This window comes from Jaculus jaculus, chromosome 4, assembly GCF_020740685.1.
Source record: "Jaculus jaculus isolate mJacJac1 chromosome 4, mJacJac1.mat.Y.cur, whole genome shotgun sequence".
NCBI lineage: Eukaryota > Metazoa > Chordata > Mammalia > Rodentia > Dipodidae > Jaculus > Jaculus jaculus.
In genome coordinates, this window is record NC_059105.1 from 2,718,952 (window position 1) to 2,733,056 (window position 14,105).

Genomic DNA, 14,105 nt, shown 5'->3' on the forward strand with positions numbered 1-14,105 from the left:
CTCTTGTGGGACCCCCAATTTCCTGGCTGTTGGGACTCCCCAAAGCCTCCCTGTGCCTTCCCCCAGGCCCGATAGCAATGGTGACAGCAGACCATGAATCAAGACCTTTGAACTGTGAACCAAAATCAATGTTTCCTCCTCCAAGTTGTTTTCCCCAGGTATATGTCACAGTGACAGAAATCTACTAACCCACCTGCTTTTCCAGGTCAAGGTTTATCGACACTGGCTTCCACATTAGAGTCATTAGCCTCTAGAAACTTCCACAATGATGTATAGAATTAAATATCGTGCATGTTTTCTCACCCCCCTTAGCGTGAAGCCACTACAACCCATTTGGCCTTTTCTGGAGGGACTTTGAGCCACAGTGTAGAGACGAGAACAGAGATGCAAGGGCGTCTTTATTGTTCCTGGGCGCAGGGCAGTATACACAGCGCAGGGCAGTCACTTAGCTGGTAAAAATATCTCAATAAATAAACAAACAAGCAACATATACACTGAAATAGGGAGTATAAAAACTGGCTAGCTGAGCAAATCATGGAGAAACAGAGTGGAAATGTGAGGGTGAGAATTCCAGGCTTCCTTAAAACAGTCATGCTGAGGAGGTTTTGGGGGAAGGGATCCCGGGTTCTTATTCTGAGAGCCTTGGTCCAGTTTAAACAGATCATACAAGAATGCATTTCTGTTTTATTAAAAAAATACATTATAAAGGCACTTAGAAGGAAATACAAATCTAAAATATCCTCATGAATGCATTCCTGATCTAGAGATTTTCAGAAAGATTAAAATCACCCCCAACTAACACTCAGAAAGAAAATCCAAAGGGTGACGAGATGACAATGTGAATGAAGGTCACCTGCAGGAAGGGCAGAGTGAGAGAGTGCCCTTCCTATGTGGAGACCGTCTCCGAGAAGGAGGCGGAACCGGGCCTGCTGTCCAACGTCACTGCTGACCCTCTGGAAGCTTGGCTGGAGGGTGTTCAGGTGTCGGAAGTCACAGTTGTGGACTGACGCATCCCAGTTCTGCTTGTGCCTCTGACACATGGTTGGTCTGGAAGATAAGGAGAGGGGATGAGCTGCTGTGGCGCTTGACATCTTGGGCAGCTTGGCTGCTGACTGAGGAAGCCTGAGGTTGGACAGATGTGGACATCGGGCTCTGTTCTTCCTCAGACCTCCCTCCTGCCCCTCCTTGCTACAGAAACTGGACAGGAGGGGCCCGGGCCTTACAGAGCCCCAGACCCTGCAAGGCTGCTTCTCACAGTGCACTGTGTTCCCAGGGCCACACCCTTTGGGCTACAGCAGAGTGAGCTGCTGGGATGAGGTGGCTGGGAGCAGCTGCGAGAGAAGAGAGGTGTCGAGGCAAGTGTTCCATCGCAGTCGTGTGTGAATCGCCGCCTGTGCTTGGGATAATGGCAGACACCTGTGTAAGTCCCACACACTAACCCTGCACCAGTGTCAGAGCCCTAGAAGTTGGAGAAAACGCAGAGGAAGAGCTCATGTACACCCCCCCGTTCCCTAAGTATCTTCTCAGACCTATTCTGCAATTTCACAACCAGGCCCCGCCCATGGGGACAGTCCAGGGCTGGTTTTCAAGCTACGTGTGAGTGACATGGGGGGGGGGACATGTGTTAATGGGTGTGTATTGTGTGTTATATATGTTGCATATAGTAGGTATGTGGTGTATGTTATGTCAATGTCATGCTCTGTGGTATATGCTGTGTGTGGTGACTCTGGTGTGTGTTATGTGTGTGTGTGGTGGGTCTATGGTATATACGTGTATGGGTGTGTGAATTGTATGTGTGGTGTACAATGTGTGTGAAAGAGAGAGAGAAAGAAAGAGATGGAGAGAGGGAGAGAGAGAGAGAAAGAATTGCATATGTAAAGGGGGTATGTGGTATATGTTGTGATTTATTTCTTGCCCCTACAACTGTGATTGAGATAAACACCTTTCCCATTACCACAGCATCCTCTTGTGCCATGCAACCAAGTTTGAAGACTGCACATGTGCCAGTGAAAATAGGGCAGGCCAGGCTTGCTGTCGAGGCTGTGGGCAGACTGCTTATGGCTTACTCAGTCACCTGGCACAGGAACCTTCTAGGTGTCACCTGGACACTCCTCTTTCTGCGCCACCTGCTGTAGCATTCAGGCATGAGCAGCACGCTGGCAAAGCCACATCCTCAGGATACACACACACACACACACACACACGCACGCACACACGCACACACGCGCACACACACCCCATTCTGCTCAGAAATGGTCCCTCCCAGTGAAGGCAGGTCTGGAGCCTTAAAGGGGAAGTGTCAGTGAGCGACAAGGTATGGAGACCTGTACAAAAGGGAAATTCAGGTCCCTAGAAGTGTGAGGGTGGGGACCTCAGTCCTCAAACATTGTCGTCTGTGCCTGTCACAAGCCAAGGCCAGTATGATAGCCTGACAGCCAGTTCTGAGGGCAGCCACAAGCCCAGGGTCATGGCATGGCCGTGGGAACCACAGCGTCAGGAGAACACACTACTTGGTACTAGTTCCTGTCAGGGCCTATGGCACACTGGAAATCTCCAGCTGGATCTCCAGCCAAAGCCACCAAGAGTGGAAGAACGACCATGCACCATGTTGTCAGGATGCAGCCTCCTGAGGACCCCACCTAGCCCTTTAGTTGCTGGCTGTGCAGGGCGTGTGTGCCGCGCGGCCAGGCCGCACTGGCTGGTGTGCAAGGACCCGGTGCACCGCACTGTTCCTGGAGAGTCGGAGCTCTTTGCGGGTCTTTCAGAGGCTGCTGAGTATTTCTCCCTTGTGGAATCAAGACAATTGGAAAAAATCTGTCTCAGATTTTCAGAAATATCTGAGACAGATATTCCCTAAAATGTGGGTGCACATGCGTGTGCACACACACACATACATACATACACACACACACTCACCACTCACACACTCACCCACCACCACCACCCCTTTTCAAACTCAGAACACTCTAAATATTTAAGCCTTATTAAGTGGTCTTGGGCAAAAAGTCAAAGTCTGCTCTTTGGAGAATGTGATTGTAATTAGATAATTAATAAGGGGGTGGGCAGAGAAAGCTACGTGGTGGCCTTCCTCAGTGGGAGGAAATAATTACAACCGCTTTGATATATGAGCTGAACCCGTCCTCCACGGGAAGTACAGTATCATCCATGAAAAGGCAAAAACGGCAGGGGCCGTCCTCAGCCAAGGGTGGGCTTGAGGGATGCTTTTGAGGGTTTGCTTCAGGAGCCCGAGGGGCCCAGGGATCCTTGCAGAAATGAGTGGCAGGTCCATTAGTTTTGACCAAGGGCTTTCCAGCCGGACCCTTGGTGTCATCTTGACCCCCACATGTCTGTGGACATAGCTGCAGCACGCTCAGCAAATGTAACCATCTGGGCTTAAGATGGCCTCCTCACAGAAGAGCCACCCCGAGATGCACACATGTGCTCCTGCGACTCACTCTGCCCACGCTGGGCTGTAGAGCTGGGGCTGCACCAACGGGGCTCTCCAGTGCTTTCCCACACTAGACCCTGGGCACTAAGAAGCCAGCAACAGGTCTTATGCCGGCCAAGGCCAAGGCCAAGGATGAACCATCAGCAGAGTCTCCAGAAAGTGAGGCAGGGTGGTGGTGGTAAGGAGAGAGAGGTGTGAGGTCATCAACCCACCCCCACACCTCGCCCACCGGCCCTCTCCTCTTCGCCCTCCCTTCTTTCTTTCTTGCCTTCCCTCCTTCCACCAGCCCTCCTTTCACCCATGCAGCCCGCCAGCCATCTTCTACTATGTGCCAAACACCTACATCTAAGAATGGTGCTGGTGTTGAGAAGACTGGGGAGAGCTGGGGCGAGCTCTCAGCAGCCGCGTTTATGCCAGCAACCAGAACACAGTGAAGACGCAGAACCTTCTCGACAGAATCACAGGCCAGACTCTCCCGCGAGGGCGGAGAGGGCGAGGGTTCCACAGACTTGGCCTGGTGTCACAAAGAAGAGTGTGGGAGCCAAGGGAGAGACAGGAGCCTGGACCTGAGATCACGAGTCCTCCTCTAGTGAAAGGCAGCACACATGCCCACACCCTGAATACACACAGACAGCACATGTACTCACACGCACACACATGTGAATACAAAGAGAGACAGCACATTGCACGTACACACCCGCATGAATACACACAGAGACAGCACATGTGCACCCACACATGTGCACACACACATCATACACAGAAAGACAGCACATGTATGCACACACGAATACATAGAGAGACAGTAAATGTGCATATACAACACACACACACACTTGAATATATACAGAAACAGCACATGTATACATACAACACACACATGAATACACACATAAATAGCACATGTACACACATACATGAGTACACAGAGACAGCACATGTATACACACACACAAATACACACAGAGACAGCACATGTATGCACACACACAAATACACACAGAGACAGCACATGTATGCACACACACAAATACACACAGAGACAGCACATGTATGCACACACACAAATACACACAGAGACAGCACATGTATGCACACACACAAATACACACAGAGACAGCACATGTACGCACACACATGAATACACACAGAGGCAGCAGATGGACATGTACACACACGCACAGACATGCACACACAAAACACACATCCACACACCTTAGCTGCTCCTGTGTCTCCTGCAGGGGCGGGATGAGACTTGAGGCCAGGAGCTGGTCACAGAAACATAATCATGACCACAAAAAAGAAAACACAGGCAGGATCTCTCTGTACTTTTCTTCTCTTAATCTAACACAGCGTCTAGTCTTACATAAAAGAAGACCAGGAAGTGCAAATGTACCCACAGCTGTCGTCTAAACCGACTGGCTCAGCACCAGCCTCTACGGACCCACAAAGAGCAAGCAGACGGCCCACAGGAGGGTTCCTCCACTGCTGCCACTGCTGCAGGACCGTACTTCCCACCCGTGTCAATTCCACTATTCCAGAATTTAAACACAGGGCACATTTCCTATTGTATTTTAATTATTCATACCAAGTTATCTGCTTTGGAACAGCATTTAGAGTCGTTTTAGACCCACAGCAAAACTGAGGGAAGGTGCGAGGTTTCCCATCTGCCGCCCGTGTCCACTGAAGCGCGGTTCCCCGCACAGCACACCTGCACAGCCAGGTACAGGAAAAACTAAGGACGGAGCACCTGCTTGTAAAGTGAAGGGCAAAAGTTCCCTGATGTCAGCAAACCAAATTGGCTTTTGGAGATAGGTCTCTGCTGGTCGCCCAGGATGGCCTTAAGCGCTCAGCCTCCCAAGGGCTGGGATGACAAATGTGGGCCAATCGTGCTGGGTTTAAGCTGTTTTTAAAGAATCATCTCCATAGGGCCAAAGTGTTAATCCCAGGAATTCAGAATGAGGGGTGACTGGTGAGGGAGGGCAGGGCGCACTGACCTCATGGCTCTGGATGACACAGGCAGCGATCAAGAGGACAGGCTTGGAGCCAGGCCCTGGGACAAACCCCAGCTGCTAGTCAGGAGTGGGCAGCCTTAGGAAAGTGGCTTACCTTTGCTGGGCTTCGATTTCCTGTAAGTATGGACGATCACCAGATCTACTGAAGTTACTGAGTCGTGTCTCATAAATGTTTGGGGCCAGTCTGCCCTTGTCTCCATGAGGATGGAAGCTGAGAGGTCGGGGGACTGCTTTCCTCCCCAGCTGGCTCCCCATGGTCTTTTATAGAGCCTGACACCTTTTCAGTATGTATCTGTACACAGTAGAGAGACCAGAGAGGATGCAAAAGCTCCTAAGTGAACAACTGGGGCTCTTTCATCATGCCAATTGCGAAGGGGCATCCCTCTCACTGCCGGCCCAAGTGGTATGGAAGGCTCAGGACAGCTGGGACCACGGGACAAGTAACAGCGGAGAGACAAGCTTTGCTATACTGGTACCCAGCTGGACACGGGAGGGCTGTGGACACAGATGCAGCCCTGCCTCTGACCCAGGCACTCACTGCCTGCGGGAGACAGCTAAGCCCCCCTGGAGGCCAGCAGTATCAATTGCCTGAGGCCAGCTGGAAGCGGCTGTGGAGCTCCCAGCCCAGTGGCCTCCACTAGGTGGAGAGGCACCTCCATGGCAAACGTTACAAGGAGGTGCCGCAGCCCCAGCAGTGTGACGGTGACCAGGGGCCTCTTAGGCCTCTCCCTAGTCCCTGGACCCACATCTGCGTGGGTCACCATCCCCACCTCTTCCGGGATGTTTCTAAGCATGCCTAACCTAGACAGTTACATCCTGTGACAGCCTAGCCCTGCTCAGAGGAACACTGAGGCGGAAATGACCCACATCACACAGAACTTTAGAATCATGACAAGAGCAAGAATGTAGGTATTTTGCTGTTCCTTGTCTAGGGCTGGCAGTATGCTGCCCCCCACCCTGCCCTGGTTTAATGTGGCTGTACCAGCCAGCTTCAATGAACCCTAGACACACAGCCTCTGGTGAGCCATGGACCCTGCTGGCCGCCCTCAATGGCCATGCCCTTTAACAAGCAGACACCAGGGTGCCAGAGCAGACCCCAAGGGACTCTTAGAAGTCACCAAACCTAACTGAAAGGGCTTCCTTTGTCCACCACATAAAACTTTAAAGAGACCATTAGGCCTCCAAGAGCTGGCCAGCTCTAGGCACCTGTCAGTGTACCCAAAGCTGCAGCCCACACCCCAACGCCCTCTCCCAGCTTGCTATCTTTTTTGACAAATGTATAAGCAGAGACGGGGGAGGGGGGAACAAAGTGGTCTGTTTCCAAAGGGGAGAATATGAAGCTTCTTTTCAGGCCAGATTCCTGCAAGCTGCTCTGAGCAAGGCAGGATGGGACCAGCAGGCAAAGTGGTCCTGAGTGGAAGGGTCTCAACTCGCAAGCGCCACAAGTCAGGCTTACCTGGGTTGTCCAAGCAAGTTTGCCTGGCTAGGCACTGGATACTGGCTGGGGGAGGACAACAGGTGTGGTCCTGTTTGGGACAAAGGCAGGTAGGAATTCACCAAGCTCCCTCCCCTCCCAGCCGGTCTATCATCCCTCCTGGCTCTGAGCAGGTCTGGATGCCTGGGGAGGAGGGAGTCACCAGAGCAAACACAGAGCCCAGCCCAGCCCAGCCCCAGGCTGCCTGGAGGGTGGGTCAGCCTCGGCAAATGGGGCAGCATCTGCAGGGATGCACAGGGTAGCTCATCACCAGACAGACTTTCCAAGGAGTGTAAAGATGAGGAAGGATTTCTACAGAATGAAGGCTGTCCAGAAGGCCAGCATGGATAAAGGCAACTGTTCTCTCTCCCAGGCAAATGCATACCAAGAAGCAATGGGCTTTCTGAGATTAATTTGTTTTTACTACATTCTGGCTGTGCCCAGGCCCCTCGTCAGGATCCCTACCCTTCAAAGGGCTGTGTGTAGCATGCTCCCATCTGAAGGGGTGACTGGTCTGGTCTTCCATTGCTGGCTTCTGGACCCTCATTGCGAAAGGCTGGGAGGAAGCTTGGCTGCCATGTGCTTCTGCTTCGCCCTCGAGGAGCCGCAGTGCTACGCAGAGTGGATCAGGGCAGCAATATGGGACCTGCCGGCTGTGGGGCCCGTCCCTTCCCCTCTGGAGAGTCAGGCCTCTTTGCAATGACTAGGTAAGTGGCATTCCCTCCTATGCTCCCAGGATTCCAGTGGATCGATGATGCCCTCAGAACACTCAGTCACCCTCAACGTTTTTGGTGAAGGGCAGGCCCAAGTGTGCTGACTGGGGATGTGCTGCTCAGATCTTTGTACAGCCTGGCATCATCCTCCTGAGAATAGCGGCCCAAGTGTACCTGTGCTCTCTGGCTATCTCTGAGTCAACAACATCATGACCCTTCTGAATCCACAGGGGGCTGGGAGTGTTTCCAGGGAGGGTCGGGGCGAATTTGGGTAACAATGGTTTGACTTGCTCTTCCCAGTCCAGGTCCCTCTCCCCCAGCTCCATGACCCACTTGTCTAACCCTGACTTGAGCAGCGTGAATGACAAAAATCCTTTTGGGAATGGCTGCATTCACAGTGCTGGCTTAGTTTCCTCAGCTCCTAAGTGGCCTGCAGTAGAGCTACTGGCCTAGAACGTCCCAAGGAGCAGACTTTCATGCCAACTGGAAGCAGTGTGCTCTCTCTCCCTCCTCTCCCACAGGGAGAGACTTGGGGCCTGGCTCTCTCCTTCAGGGACTCAGACTGACTGTTTGGAATGGCCTGTCTGGTGGCTCAAAGCCAACCAGGAAAGAATCAAGCTTGCCTCTACTCTGTTCCCACACCACTATCAGGAAGACCGCTCAGGGCCACTCCCTAAGATCTCAACTCCCAGGAGCTTGCTCTGTCCATTCCGTGAGAGCTGCCGCAGCAAGGTCAGGCCCAAGTTCCACTGACCAAATCATCTTGCTGACCGGGCAGCCTCCCACACACTGAGGCCTTTCCTTTCTTCCCCGTGCACCATGGCGAGGCTGCAAAGGGAGCTTCCCAGCCTTAGAGACAGAAGGGGCTGGATCGTGGGAGGAGGCTCGGCCTCTTCTTGGCATGCGGGGCTTTTATATGCAGGAACTTTTTCACCCGGGGACTTATAGGGAAGCCTGAATTGGCTCCCAAAGGAAACCCACGGGGTGGGGTGGAGGAGGGAATGGAGAGTGTTTTAGGTGTTGGTGACAGGAGCCCCTTAAGGGACCAGCTCATCAAATGATGTCTTTTCAGAGGTGGAGAGCCGGGGCCACAGGTCACAAGGTGAACTAAGACCAGAGGCCAGAGCTCAGGCTGGTAGAGTCCTGGGATGGAAATGAAATGCTGTTTGCGCCCAGAATGCCCACCCAAGAGCTCAGACTCCAGAGTGCAGTTAGTGAAGCTTCAGATGGAACCAGAGAGTGCCCGGCAGCCCCTGACAGCAGCGGCCCAAGGGGAACTGAGGGGCGGCCGCTGAGGGGTGTTCCATGGACTTGGCATGCAGACATGGCCACAGCCTGGCCTGTGTTCTCTTGGGGGACGGACCACACGACAAACCATTTCAGCAACATGTAGTAAGCGCCCCAGTGAAGGCTTCATGGAGCACACGCAGGGCTGCAACTGACTTGCTGTGGAATATATTAACACATACAAATGACTTCAGAAACTGCAGTAAGTGATCTAGACGTGTCATACTATACAGGGCAAGAACAGGGAAGGCAGCAGTTAAATTTCTGGGCTCCTGGAAGCTCTTCACAGACTCTTCATGAAGCCAGGTCCTGGGTACAAGGCAGAAAGGGTGCACAAAGGGATGTGGGGCCCAGCTGGGCAGAGGAAGGAGGGGTGAATGGATGTGTATCCCAGTGAGGGGCCAGAACCCTGCATAAATGAGAAAGCCAGTCTACTTTGCATCAGTGACCCAGGAGGACGGCAGCAGGGACAGAGTCAACAGGGCCAGCAGGGAGCCACTGAGGTAACCTGCACCGGTGCACACAGGTAGGAGCGTCAACAGGCTCTCCAGAGAGAAGGCAGCATGAGCACCCCTGGAAGCTGGCTACCCTGCGGTGCTGGGGTCTAAATCTGGCCCTGGATTCCAAGAGGGCTCCTTCTCCAGCAGTGTGCTCCCTGACCAGGAGACCCTGGGAGCAAGCAGAGGGCGGGGGAGGCATGGCTGGAAGCCGCAGACAGTAGAGGGCATCCAGGAAGCGAGATGGTGGGCAGCGCCCCCTGCTGGCTGGAGGACTGGGCTAGCCATGCAAGAAAAAGGAAGACCGGGCCCTGGGTTTGCAGAGCACTGTGGGGAGGACTCCTTAGGGACAGTCTCCTCGGGCTGAGCTCAGCAGAGAATGTGCCTAGAGCTGCAGCTGTGACCAAAGGCATGCGACAGCATCATGAAAGAGGCGTCCAGGTCCACATGCTGACGTGAGCGCACCGAGGCTCTGAGAGGCAGGGCCCGCCCTCACCACAGCATGGAGGAGAGAGAGCGGGAGATGGGAGCAGGTGTCTGTCCCTCTGTCCCGGCAGCCCTCACACAGTGCTCAGGGACAGCGAGTCACAAAAGTGAGAAAAGATCATGGAAGTTGTTAATAAAAATTTGAAGAGAGGGCTGGAGAGATGGCTTAGCGGTTAAGCGCTTGCCTGTGAAGCCTAAGGACCCCAGTTCGAGGCTCGGTTCCCCAGGTCCCACATCAGCCAGGTGCACAAGGGGGCGCACGCGTCTGGAGTTCGTCTGCCGAGGCTGGAAGCCCTGGCGCGCCCATTCTCTCTCTCTCCCTCTATCTGTCTTTCTCTCTGTGTCTGTCGCTCTCAAATAAATAAAATAAAATAAATTTATTAAAAAAAAATTTGAAGAGAAAAAAAGTGTGAGAGGATTTTGAGTTCACCTCCCAGGCAATTTAGGAAGGAGCCCTGAAATGACTTGTGATAATGGCCTGAATCTGGAGATAGGCTAGCTGCCAATAGTGACAGCTTCCCTTCCCAATCGTAACTTTGAAAAGCAAACAAACAAAACAGGCAATTTTTAAAATGCCCGTGTTTATGCAAATAGCTATACCTAAGTCTATTTCCGTGGGCAGTCTTTTTTAAAAGGTGATTCAGGTAAAATCAGCTAGTTTTGAAACTTTACGCTATAAATTTATAGTCACAGGTAGGTACAAATCTGATGAAGGGACAGAAAGAGGTACAATGGTGCAATCCCAGCCTTGCACCTCCAGAAACCTAGATCCAGCCAACTGTGAGGCACGCTGGGGTGCTCCTGGGCACTGCAGAAACTCTACCAGGGCTGGGGGGAGCACAGTAGGTGCTTGGTTAGTCTGCAGTGGGGCGAGCCTTGGGTTCCCCATGCTCTGGACTCAGTGGCCTTTTACCTCTGTTTCCAAAACTTCAGCCAAGCCTTTAAGAAACAAGGCAAGCTAAGAAATCAGATAACACACACTTAAGTTTTGAAGCCTTTGCCTCAATCAAGGTGAAATCAACTTATAGAACCTAGGGTGGCAATTAAGGTAATACCAGAGGGAAGAAAATCAATTTCAGGGGCAGGGCTGAGTGAGCAAGTGACCCCAGCTAGACAGGCCTGGCTACCCTGGTGGTCCCTGCAGCTACAGTGTGGAACTAAGGTCCCAGGGTGGCAAGTTCAAGTGGGTTCCAGTGAAAACATGACTATAACAAGATTAACCAGGGCCTGCTAGCAAAGACTCAGCTACTTGGGGGTGAGGTAGGAAGATCACATGTTCAAGGCCTATTTGGACAACTTAGTGAGGCCCTGCTCCAAAAGAGGGCTGAGGCTGTAGCCTCTTGCAGGGCACTCATGTGACACATATGTGACCCTAGGTCCAATCCCCAGCATGAAGAGAGAGAGATTCGATAGCAAGCAAGACCTGAATAAGGGATGAGTAGGCAGGTTCTTCATGAGCTAACATGGACCCGTGTGCACAGCCCCCGCTCTCAGACCCTTCTGGAGTCTTGCCACTACTCCCAGAAGTGGAGTAACAGATTCCCTGTGCTGCCGGCAACATTCACACCCCGTCTTGCTGGTTCCCAGATTCAGATCATTGCCAGTCAGGGAAAATGACCCCTGATCGTTGAGCTAGCACAGATTGTTAATCCCAGGCTACCACATGCCCCTCCTCATCTGGGCCTTCTTGTGGGGTGTAGCCAGGTCTCTGAGAAAGGGTGCTTGGGAGGCTGTTTGTCCAATGTCCTGCTCCCCTGGGAGCCTTCCTGCAACAAAGTCAAGGTGTGATGGACAAGTTGCTGGCACCAGGCTTCCCCGGGAGGCAGTGCTGCTGGGAGGTGGCCAGCAGAGTCTAGAAAGTTCTGAGAGTGTGAGTGATGCTCAAGGTTTGCAACAGCTCCCAGATAACCTGCATGCTGCCTCTGCTGTGGAAACCACACAGCAGTCAGGGAATCAGAAGTGTTGGTGCAGGCATGTTGTTGTGGGTGAAGATACCCTCAGCACAAAAAAGGTAGATCCTGCAGATGCCCAGTTGCCCCAGACAGCCTGAGGTTCAAGTAAGAGAGCCAGAAATCTGTTCATGATGAGTCAGTTTTTAAAAATCCAATATTCCTTGATTGAAACCCCACTTTTACAAACTGTGGCATATTGAAATATGTTTAATGGAACTTATTTTGCTTTCAAAGTGTTTTTCTGAATAGGAAAAACATTTTTTTGTACTTTCCTAAACAGTGCATTTTTTCCAGAAGTACAAATGACATGAATGAGGGATGACTGAACATATGTGCACATCTCTGGTCACATTTCTGGAAAAGAAAGCCTAAGTGGGAGATGGCTTTGGGGACTGTGTGGTAAGCTGAGTGTTCCATGTCTTGTCAGTCCTGGGAGGTCGCTGGCTCTCAGAACCATCTCCTGAGCTGAGGACTGTGGGTTAAGCCATTCGCCACAGCCAGCAGTGCTACCACAGAAACTACTTTGCCCGCTCTGGAGCACCTGCCCGGCCATTGGAGGATGTGGGCTCTCGGGTGGTTATCCTACGGAAAGGGGCAGACAGCATCTGTGAGGGATGGCCCTGAGTGGATGCAAGCACGGAGGATGGGCTTCTAAACCGGACTTCCAATATGTGGTGGTCTCAACTCCCTGCTCTGTGCAGAGGTCACTGTGGGTCTTTACCCAGAAGGCCCCCACCTGCACTGAGGGTCATTTCATCTCCTCAACGTGGCTTCCTTGGCTATGCTCCCGGGCTTGCTCACCCTCCCTGGGACTTCTAGAGTCATAGGCTGGGCCAGGCCAGCTCCCATGCAGGCAGCTCTCCTCGCCTGCAAGCCAGAGCCCATCAGGGACAGGTTAGCAATCACTCTGGTTGTATCTCCTTCTGCAATCCTTGTATAAAGTGGGCAGTACCACCTGCCCAGCAGGAGGGAGGACACCTGGCATATGGTGAGTTCTCAGTGCATGTTAAAAAGTCTGCAATGAAAGCTGGGTATGGTAGCATATGCCTTTGATCCCAGCACTTGGAGGCAGAGGTAGGAGGATCACCATGAGTTCAAGGCCACCCTGAGACTACATAGTGAATTCCAGGTCAGCCTGGGCGAGAGTAAGTCCCTACCTCGGAAAAAAACAAAACAAAACAAAAAAACTGCAATGAACACATGAATTCCAGAGCAGTCATTGGCAAATGAGGCCCACCAACCAGCCAGGGAGAAATGCTGTTCCATGTCCCATGTCTTCACCGAGATTCTGAATGACCGCCCCCTGCAGGTTACATAGCTTAAGAAACCATGAAGATGTAGTACAAGTCGAGTTTTCTCGGAAGCAATCGACCACAGACATTGAACATGCACAGCATGCACAAGGCTCTGCTCTAGGCCCAGGAAGCCAGGGGCAATGGGGTTGTCAAAGGGCAGACCCCAGGGATTGTAATACCTTGGTGTCACATAGACTTGGCACATACATACAAAGGTATCCCAGGACCTCAGAGGACACCAAAATCTGAGCTCTCAAGTCCCTCATGTGAAACTGATCAGTATTTACATAGCATGTGCACATCCTTACATAGACTTCAGTGCATTTGATCTAAGGAGAAACCAGCAGATCCCATGATTTTACATTATCTTTAGAGGACTCATGACCCCTGATATAATGTCAGTGCTATGTAAACAGTTGTCACACTGTGTTTCTTCGTAAATATGACAAGAAAAATGTCAGTATGTGCTCAGTGTGAACAAGTTTTTTTTCAAATGTTTCAATTCTAGGTTAATAGAATTTGCCAATATGTAACATGTACCATCTAAATACCACAACAATGTACATACGCACATTGCATATGTATTCACCATATTTATACAAACATCACATGTAAATGTCTATGTGCACACACACACATTTATTCTCTAAGAAGGGCAGCTTGTGCCTTATGTTTGCTCTAGCCTTTATTTACTGAGCTCGTGGTCTGGGGGGGAGATATTTTAAACTTAGCCAGGGACCAATGCTCTTCTCTTGGGGTGCTCCCTTGCCTTAAGTGACCAGTTGATGCTTTTAATTAAGATTTGAACTCCAGCTTAACATCCTATAGAAATTTCTTTTGCCAAGACAGACCCCATGAATATGCTAAATGGTTGCAATGTCAATGTGTATAAGCAAGTTCAGCCGTCTCCTTCAGATCCTTGATCCAGAAATCCACCT

General features: G+C 51.6%; 1 protein-coding gene across 1 annotated transcript in view; it reads right to left on the reverse strand.

Moving 5' to 3' along the window:
• Window positions 1–380: 380 nt before the first annotated feature.
• Twist2 (twist family bHLH transcription factor 2) overlaps window positions 381–14,105 on the reverse strand; it is a 46,720-nt gene continuing 32,995 nt past the window's right edge. The window contains exon 2 of the mRNA XM_004667835.2: window positions 381–1,047. The gene's annotated coding sequence lies outside the window, so the exon portion shown is untranslated. The remainder of the gene's footprint in view (window positions 1,048–14,105) is intronic.